Raw genomic sequence first — 10581 nt, 5'->3', positions numbered from 1 at the left:
AACAAGGGGCTGCAACCTTCAGTCTGGGTAGGAAATTTGAATAAAAAGGGGTGTTACCTTTCAGAGTAAAAATGAGGAGAGTGTGAGAGGTGGCACATTCTGTGGGATGACATTTTCACATACAGTCTGAGATAAATCTCTCTCCTATCTGCCTATACACTGAGAGGAATCTATCTGATCTGTGTGTTATGAGCAGCGTGTGTGAGGTGGACATTCTGTGGAGGGAAATTTTTTACATAAAGTTTGAGAAAACTCTCTCTTCTATCTGCCCAGGGGCGTAACTATAGAGGATGCAGGGGATGCGGTTGCACCCGGGCCCAGCAGCCTTAGGGGGCCCATAAGGCCTCTCTTCTCCATATAGGGAGCCCAGAACTATGAGTAAAGGATTATAGTTGGGGGCACCGTTACAGGTTTTGCATAGGGGCCCAGGAGCTTCAAGTTACGCCTCTGTATCTGCCTATACCCTGAAAGAATCTAACTGGCCTGTATGTAATGAAAACATATCTCTTCCATCTGCCTATACACTGAAAATCTGCAAGAAATACAATTTATGAGAGGGTTTTTTTTTTCAAAACTATATAAAGCCTAGGAAAGTTCTTTTTGGCACACACGCTACCTTTAGGCCTTTAACTTCAGGTAAAGGAAACAGTGCATGGTTACTTTCACATGGTGTTTCCTGGGTAACGCAAAGAACCAGGCAAAATGGTGAACATATTTTTTTCCTCGGTATCTCAAAAGTAACCACGACTTCATAAGATTTTCTGTGTGAACACCAGATAAACACCAGTACCAAATTAACTCGGGCGAAGCCGGGTATATCAGTTACAATAAAAAAAAGCTGAAAACTGACTCGTCAGGAGGCTCTTGTACCCAGTTGTACTGCCTCTAGCTTGGATACAATATGTGATGCAGCCAAGCATGGAGGCTCTAGTAACCTGCTGTACCAGCTCTAGCTTGGATGTAAGATGATATAAGGGAGGGCATGGAGGCTCTAGTACTTTATTCTACCGCCTCTAGCTTGGATACAGGATATAATACAGGCATGGAAACAAACAGGTTCCGCATTGTATCCTACGGCACATCAGTCCACAGTTGCTGTAACTGAGCCTCTAGATGATGTAAACTTGGAGGCTATTGAAGTTTGTATCCTAGATGGTCCTATACATCAACACATACATATAGTTCAATTGGTGATAAATCTGGTGCCAAGCCACATACGTGTGACAATGTTGTGAGGGCATTCCTGCGTGCGGCCGAGCATTATCCTGCTGGAAGCTTCTTGGGAGCTGCCATGAGAGGAACACACGTGTCTGCAGGATGTCCTGAACATATCGCTGAGCTGTCATTGTCCCTCGTACCACTACTGGGGGTATTGAGCAATTTGGAGCGGGCTTAGATACGGCCTGGAGAGGGGTGACATCAATGTGACCGCTGTGTGACGGGAGCCAGATAAGTGAGTGCAGCTGTGGGCTGATATATTTGTGGAAAGATTGTTATGATCAGCTGCACTGCCGGGTGATTCCCGCAGCCCCGACTGATGACAAGGCTCCCTGGACAGAGGCTGTTGGTAATTGATTTTAATTGATAACTCTATTTAAGATGTGATTATGGATATTCTAGACAGGCTTGATAAAGATCCTTCTTGGATCGAAACATCGCTGTTCTGTTGCACCTGCTGTTTTGCTGTATGGGGCTATGATGGAATAAAGTTTCCTTTTATTGCTTAAACCTTGCCGTGGATGCTACCTCTGACTACAGGGATTATTGATCACTACTAGGGTTGACTGACTGTAGGATGTGATGGGCCCCCAAGACCATCACACCAACAGGGGGCAGTGTGCCCTTCCACAGCAAAGCCAGGATTGAGGTGCTCACCCCCAGGGCTCCAGACATGAACACGGCCGTCATCTGTGTCCAAACGAGACCTGAATTCATTGCTGAAGACAACCTGATTCCACTCCATAGCAGTCCAGTTTCATCATTCATGATACCACTGCAAACAGAGGCAATGGTGGGTGGATGTCAAAGGCCATACATGTAATGGGCACTGGGAGACCCGTAATGATGGTGCCCCCTGTCTCTAGATGCTGGACAACGAATCAGTTGGAGCTGCTCATTCTTGTTGGATAATCAGACTGTCTTCTCTACTGGTGGTCTGTGGAGGACATCCTGAACCCGGATATCTTGTGTGCATGGCCTCACACTTCCACTGGTCTCTTTACTGTTAACTTGATGGTGGTGCTACTATTGCCGTCCTGTACTGGGCTTTTAGGAAGCTGTGAAGTTGGAGTACAATGCAGCAGTCATGTGCTCTGCTGGCGGTCTAGATCGCAGAATCTTCATGTTGAATCAAAAGCGCAAAATAATTGAATAAAAGTGTGGTGAAGAGTAAGAGAGTGCCCCTCGCTGGTCATTCCTTAATGTGGAATTCAAGGAAATAGGATTGAGCTCCTATACCAGGACTGACGTGGCCTTGGCACCAACTCAAGCACCAATGCCACTTCAAACAGCTGATCAATAGGTATCCCGAGAAGTGGAACCTCTTCGATCCACTTAGGCTACCTAAACATGGCCGAACGCGATATCTGTCCATGAAACTCGTGCGATGTCCTGGCGAAATGCGAGTCGATTTACTGTCAAAAAACTGCTCCTATTACGTTGGTGCGGTTGTAATCACATGGTGCAGCTTTCAGCCTCGTCGGAGGATTGGAAACTGTTTGCTATTGTTTTAGGAAATCTTGCGTGCATGGTGCCCTACATGTAACTGTGTGACCGACACCCTGCAGAGGCCTCATCTATGTACAAGTATAATACTAAGCCGCCTCCTCCTATGACCGGTCGCTGTGTGAGGGGCCGCTCCTCTGTAAGCCTGCATGGTGCCCTACATGTAACTGTGTGACCGACACCCTGTAGAGGCCTCATCTATGTACAAGTATAATACTAAGCCGCCTTCTCCTGTGACCGGTCGCTGTGTGAGGGGCCGCTCCTCTGTAAGCCTGCATGGTGCCCTACATGTAACTGTGTGACCGACACCCTGTAGAGGCCTCATCTATGTACAAGTATAATACTAAGCCGCCTCCTCCTATGACCGGTCGCTGTGTGAGGGGCCGCTCCTCTGTAAGCCTGCATGGTGCCCTACATGTAACTGTGTGACCGACACCCTGCAGAGGCCTCATCTATGTACAAGTATAATACTAAGCCGCCTCCTCCTATGACCGGTCGCTGTGTGAGGGGCCGCTCCTCTGTAAGCCTGCATGGTGGCCTACATGTAACTGTGTGACCGACACCCCGCAGAGGCCTCATCTATGTACAAGTATAACACTAAGCCGCCTCCTCCTATGACCGGTCGCTGTGTGAGGGGCCGCTCCTCTGTAAGCCTACATGGTGCCCTACATGTAACTGTGTGACCGACACCCTGCAGAGGCCCCATCTATGTACAAGTATAATACTAAGCTGCCTCCTCCTATGACCGGTCGCTGTGTGAGGGGCCGCTCCTCTGTAAGATACTCCGCCATATAACATCCTGCCTGTTCCGCACATTGCTGGGAATTGGTGTCTGTTTCCTTCATCCTGCTCACAGATCACAGGAGCTCCATCCCTCCTGTCACATCACCGGCATCACAGAGCCTTCATCTGCCACTTCCCACTGCTTAGCTCCGCCCCTTATATACTGATCACATGACAGTGACATCATCACAGGTCCTTTAGTCACCACTTCTCACGGACCTAATCAACAATCAGGTTACTGGAATTGCTGAACAGGGCAGAAGTGCTGATGAAGATGTTAATATGCCTCCCCCTCACCGCTGAGCTCCACCCCTTACATACTGGTCACATGACTATGACATCATCACAGGTCCTATTGCAGTGTAGCAGGCCCTGGTCCCTGCTGTTTTCTCTGTTATCAGCCAGAGGATATATATACACACATATAGCACACACTGGTATCAGCCACATTCACACCCGACGGTTGCTACACTATTTTATTGTAATTTAAAGCAAATCAATGGGAAAAAAGTATATAATCTCCCTGTGACGTTGGAGGATTCAGGTAAGTTTATGTTAAGCTGTTTTTGTGCAGTTTCTGTGATTGCAGTAAGTAGTGAGGAGAAGGTTTTGTGGTGTACAGACACCTTCCTGCAGGTATAATAAGGGCTTGTGGTGCGCAGACGCCTTCCTGCAGGTATAATGAGGGCTTGTGGGGCGCAGACACCTTCCTGCAGGTATAATAAGGGCTTGTGGTGCGCAGACACCTTCCTGCAGGTATAATAAGGGCTTGTGGTGTACAGACACCTTCCTGCAGGTATAATAAGGGCTTGTGGTGCGCAGACGCCTTCCTGCAGGTATAATAAGGGCTTGTGGTGCGCAGACACCTTCCTGCAGGTATAAGGGCTTGTGGTGCGCAGACGCCTTCCTGCAGGTATAATAAGGGCTCGTGGTGCGCAGACACCTTCCTGCAGGTATAATAAGGGCTCGTGGCGCGCAGACACCTTCCTGCAGGTATAATAAGGGCTCGTGGCGCGCAGACACCTTCCTGCAGGTATAATAAGGGCTCGTGGCGCGCAGACCCCTTCCTGCAGGTATAATAAGGGCTCGTGGCGCGCAGACCCCTTCCTGCAGGTATAATAAGGGCTTGTGGCGCGCAGACCCCTTCCTGCAGGTATAATAAGGGCTTGTGGCGCGCAGACCCCTTCCTGCAGGTATAATAAGGGCATGTGGCGCGCAGACCCCTTCCTGCAGGTATAATAAGGGCATGTGGCGCGCAGACACCTTCCTGCAAGTATAATAAGGCTTGTGGGCGCAGACACCTTCCTGCGGGTCTAAGGAGGGCTCGCGGTGCGCAGACACCTTCCTGCGGGTCTAAGGAGGGCTCGCGGTGCGCAGACACCTTCCTGCGGGTCTAAGGAGGGCTCGCGGTGCGCAGACACCTTCCTGCGGGTCTAAGGAGGGCTCGCGGTGCGCAGACACCTTCCTGCGGGTCTAAGGAGGGCTCGCGGTGCGCAGACACCTTCCTGCGGGTCTAAGGAGGGCTCGCGGTGCGCAGACACCTTCCTGCGGGTCTAAGGAGGGCTCGCGGTGCGCAGACACCTTCCTGCGGGTCTAAGGAGGGCTCGCGGTGCGCAGACACCTTCCTGCGGGTCTAAGGAGGGCTCGCGGTGCGCAGACACCTTCCTGCGGGTCTAAGGAGGGCTCGCGGTGCGCAGACACCTTCCTGCAGGTATTGTCAGGACAGTGTCCGGGATATGGGGGTCCCTGAGAAATCCCGCAACCTCTGTCCCTGCCTACTTGCCCCCCTGGGCTAACCCCCAGGGCGACAACTGGGCGGCGGTCCCTACCCTTACTAGGGAAGCGGGACACGGGAAGACAAACAGACACTGAAGACAAACAAACGGTAGAATGGTCAGACAATCCTGGTCGGCAACAGGAGGGTACGCAGTACAGAGGGGAAGGCAAAAACATAGTCAAAGTCCAAAAGCAGAAGTCAGAAAAGCCGGGGTCACAAGAGCAGTCAAAATAAACGCGGGTGCAGCTGGAGAACCAAACTAACACTGTCAAGGGCTGGAAGAAAACACACACTTTTAACTGCTGTCAGAGCTCCCGCCCCAGCAGCTGATTGGGGCAGGGAGCCTGACAGCAGCAGGGCAATCAAGGAGGTGCTGGGGACACGCCCCCCGCCTTGCTGAACAGACAGTTACCAAGGAAGCATGCTAAGTAGTCAAGGAAATAGAGAAGCACCTGCTGCCTCCCTAGCAACCCGGTGGCGACCAGTTTTACAGCGGCCCGGGGAGATCACTAGAATCGGGGCTCCCCTACGCCGCACTCCTGTAACCCGGGAGGCAGGAACGGTGGTGTGGGCACGGCGGCCCCGAGAGTTGCTGGTACTGACAGGTATAATAAGGGCTGGTGGTGCGCAGACACCTTCCTGCAGATATAATAAGGTATTGTGGTGCACAGACACCTTCCTGCAGGTATAATAAGGGCTCGTGGTGCACAGACACCTTCCTGCAGGTGTAGTAAGGGCTTTTGGTGCGCAGACACCTCCCTGCAGGTATAGTAAGGGCTTTTGGTGCACAGACACCTTCCTGCAGGTATAATAAGGGCTTGTGCTCCGTAGACACCTTCCTGCAGATATAATAAGGTATTGTGGTGCACAGACACCTTCCTGCAGGTATAATAAGGGCTCGTGGTGCACAGCCACCTTCCTGCAGGTGTAGTAAGGGCTTTTGGTGCGCAGACACCTCCCTGCAGGTATAGTAAGGGCTTTTGGTGCACAGACACCTTCCTGCAGGTATAATAAGGGCTTTTGGTGCACAGACACCTTCCTGCAGGTATAATAAGGGTGTGCGGTGCACAGACACCTTCCTGCAGGTATAATAAGGGCTTGTGGTGCGCAGACACCTTCCTGCAGGTATAATAAGGGCTTGCGGTGCGCAGACACCTTCCTGCAGGTGTAATAAGGGCTCGTAGTGCGTAGACACCTTCCTGCAGATATAATAAGGGCTTGTGGTGTGCAGACACCTTCCGGCTGGTATAATAAGGGCTTGTGGTGTGCAGACCCCTTTCTGCTGGTATAATAAGGGCTTGTAGTGCACAGACACCTTCCTGCAGGTATAATAAGCGCTTGTGGTGCACAGACACCTTCCTGCAGGTATAATAAGGGCTCCTGGATCCAAGACCCCTCCCTGCAGGTAAAGTAAGGGCTTGTGGTGCGCAGACACCTTCCTGCAGGTATATTAAGGGCTTGTGGTGTGCAGACACCTTCCTGCAGGTATAATAAGGGCTCCTGGATCCAAGACCCCTCCCTGCAGGTATAGTAAGGGCTTGTGGTGCGCAGACACCTTCCTGCAGGTATATTAAGGGCTTGTGGTGTGCAGACACCTTCCTGCAGGTATATTAAGGGCTTGTGGTGTGCAGACACCTTCCTGCAGGTATATTAAGGGCTTGTGGTGTGCAGACACCTTCCTGCAGGTATATTAAGGGCTTGTGGTGTGCAGACACCTTCCTGCAGGTGGAGTGCGATATCAGGGTGTACAACTCGAGCAGATATCCTGCTTACCAACATGCAATGTCCCCACGGATGCTAGGCATTTTTTTTATGAAAACCACCTGGAAGTAGTGAATGGAGGATTAGCAGGTGTTTCCCGTTGTTTTCAAAGGAAAACACTGCATCGTAATAATCGGACATCGGAATGAATGCATTAGAATCCAATAGTTCACATAGTTATGATTTTATTAGCATTTGCAAATTAGCTTTGTAAAAATGCTCATATGAATAGGGCCTTAATGTGCAAAATTCATAGGAAGAGCTAATGACATAGTGTGCACCAAGTCTACTCAGGAGCCAATAATAGTGATGGCGCACCGTCATTAGACCTGAATCTACACGGTGCAGCCAACTCAGCTTTTCTACTTTCTATTCTGATCTATATGAGAAAGGTCTGGGTAACCGACCAAAATCCAATGTCCGTGGATTTTCTCTAATAAAGACAATTCTTTGTACAAGATAAGAGTGCAGAGTTACTCTATTATGGGTCCTATCTTTTAGATCTGCACCGTGGGGCACAGAGGGGTATATATGTACGTTAAATCCTACTTAATGCTGAAGCTACGGGAAGATATAGGTGTAGGAGATGAACATGTGGAATCTCTGTGGGTAGAAATACGGGGAGAAAAAAATAACTAAATCCTGATAGGGGTTTTCTATAGGCCACCAAAAGCAACAGAAGGAACTTAAAGCTTATTATTAAGGCAGATAGAAGAGGTGTCAAACCGCAAAGAAGTAATTATTATGGGGGACTTTAATTATACGGATATAACATGGGAAAACAAAACCTGCTGATTTTTTACAAGGGCAATAAGTTCTTGAGGAGAATTACCTTACCCAACATGTGTGGGAGCCAACTAGAGGGAGGGCCACTCTGGACTTAGTTTTAACTAACAAACTGGACAGAATAACGGGGGTGTAGGTTGAGGGACACTTGGGAAATGGTGACCACAATACAATTAATTTTCAGCTGTCATTAAAAAAGAAACCTTATCAGGGAGCGACAAAAAAACTAAACTTTAGGAAAGCAAAATTGGATCAGCTCGGACTACTATCGGTAACATTAATTGGGACAACATCCTTAAAAATATCAGTACATACAGGGAAATGGGAAAAGTTTAAAAACATCCTAATTACTTCATTTGAGCAGTTCATACCCTTTAAAAAAAAACAAAAACAAACCACAAGTAGACACAAAACAATGTGGCTCGACGAGACTGTAAGGGGGGAGATAAACGAAAAAAAGAAAGCGTTTAAACTACTAAAACAAGGCAGCGAGGAAGCACTAAAATCATGCAGGGAAAAAACAATATGTAAAGGAAAGATCAAAATTGCTAAGGAGGAGGCAGAAAGACTGATTGCCAAAGAGAGTAAAAACAACCCTAAACTATTCTTCAATTACATAAACAGTAAAAGGATTTGCACTGAGAGCACTGACCCTTTAACAAATAATGCAGGAGAAACTATAGAAGTCAATGGGGAGAAGGCAAATCTATTAAATAGTTTCTTTTTAAATGCATTCACGAGCGAAAACAAAATGTCATACGGGATGCAGGGGAATAAAATGCTCGCCGCCCCTCCCTCCCGCTAAATATTGCATACCTAACACAGGAGGAAGTGCAGAGTCGGTTAAAGGGGTTCTGTCACTAAAAAAGAAAAATGCTATACTTATCTATTCCTCCCCCATCAGTCTACTTACCAGATCTTTACCTCCCTTATCTTCTCCTGTCTCCTGCAGTCCGGGGGGTCACTTCACCTCCAGCTGCCTGATTCTTCTCCGTCCTGTGAGGTTAAGTACATTTGGTTGGCAGTCTTCCAATGAACATTACGTCACAGCTCACAGGCCAGCAGGAGGACTGCCTATCTTCTTCAGAGATTGCTCATGCAAGCTATCTCTGAAGTAGATTACAATTCCTTCCTAGGCAGTGAAGCTACAGCACAGGGATGTGACCTTCACTGACCCAGCCGGAAAGAATTTGTGATAAGCAGCCCTCATAACAAGCTGGGCCCAGCCTGCAGTGAGCTGACCTGGGGCACTGGAGAAGCTCAACCAGGAGAAGATGTAATAAGGAGACAGACAGGGAAGGGATAGGTAAGTTTAGATATTTTTTTTTTAATGACAAAACCCCTTCAAAGAGGATTAAAATTGATAAATCACCGGGCCCAGATGGAATACACCCAAGGGTTCTAAGGGAACTAAGTGATGTGATAGCTAGACCGCTATTTCTTATATTTATGGACACTATCAAGACCGGGGTTGTACCACTGGATTGGCGCATTGCCAATAAGGTTCCAATATACAAAAAGGGGTCCAAATGAGAGCCTGGTAACTACAGGCCGGTAAGTCTCACTTCAGTAACTGGAAAAATATTCAAGGGGTTTCTCAGACACCATCCTAGAATACCTGAAGGAGAACAACAGTATGACCCCTCATCATCTTGGGTTCATGAGGGGTCGATCATGTCAGACCAATCTGATCAGCTTCTATGATGAACTAAGCTCTAGGCTGGACCTGGGAGAGTCTATTGATCTCGAATATCTGGATTTTTCTGAAGCATTTGACACCGTGCCACATAATAGGCTGATATATAAAATGAGACAGCTCGGACTGGGCTAAAAAGTGTGTAAGTAACTAGCTCAGAGATAGAAAGCAGAAGGTGGTAATAAATGGTTCGCCCTCTGATTGGGCCACCGTCGCTAGTGGGGTGCCACAGGGCTCAGTATTAAACCCCATCCTGTTCAGTATATATTTATCATTGACCTGATAGAGGGACTGCACAGTAAAATATCAATATTTGCAGATGACACAAAATTATACAAGGTAATTAATGCAACGGAGGACAATGTACGGCTACAAAAGGACCTAGATAAGCTTGGGGCTTAGGCAGAAAAATAGCAAATGAAGTTCAATGTTGAAAAATGTAAGGTTATGTACATGGGCAGGAGAAACGGATGTCACCAATATACACTAAATAGGGTACTGCTAGGGAAAAGTGATATGGAAAACGACCTGGTAGTAGTGGACAGTAGACTTAACTGGAGTAACCAATGCCAGTCAGCTGCTGCAAAAGCAAAAAGTCTTAGGGTGCATTAAAAGAGGGATAGGGGTGAGGGACAAGATCATTATCCTCCCATTATATAAGACACCTGTCAGGTCCCACATGGAATACTGCGTACAGTTCTGGTCACTGGTGTTCAGGAAAGATGTTACAGTGCTTGAGCGGCTTCAAAGAATGGCAACTAAATTAATAAATGGAATGAGGGGACTGGAATTCCCAGTGAGGCTATCAAAATTGGGATAATTCACCCCTGAAAAAAGACAGCTAGAGTCCGATCAAATAACTATGTATAAATACATTAAGGAACAATACAAGGATATCTCCCATGATCTGTTTATACCCAGGACTGCGTCAGTTAGAAGAGGGCATCCTCTATGCCTAGAAGAAAGCAGGTTTCATTACCAACACAGAAGGGGGTTCTTTACTGTAAGAGCAGTAAGACTGTGGAACTCTCTGCCTGAGGACGTGTTGATGGCA

General features: G+C 47.9%; 1 protein-coding gene across 1 annotated transcript in view; it reads left to right on the top strand.

Moving 5' to 3' along the window:
- LOC136613009 (zinc finger protein 850-like) overlaps nt 1–10581 on the top strand; it is a 151434-nt gene that overhangs the window by 42122 nt on the left and 98731 nt on the right. The gene's annotated exons all lie outside the window — the stretch shown is intronic.

Source organism: Eleutherodactylus coqui, chromosome 1, assembly GCF_035609145.1.
Source record: "Eleutherodactylus coqui strain aEleCoq1 chromosome 1, aEleCoq1.hap1, whole genome shotgun sequence".
NCBI lineage: Eukaryota > Metazoa > Chordata > Amphibia > Anura > Eleutherodactylidae > Eleutherodactylus > Eleutherodactylus coqui.
The sequence above is the reverse complement of the archived record's forward strand: the minus strand, read 5'-3'. Positions and strand labels throughout refer to the sequence as shown.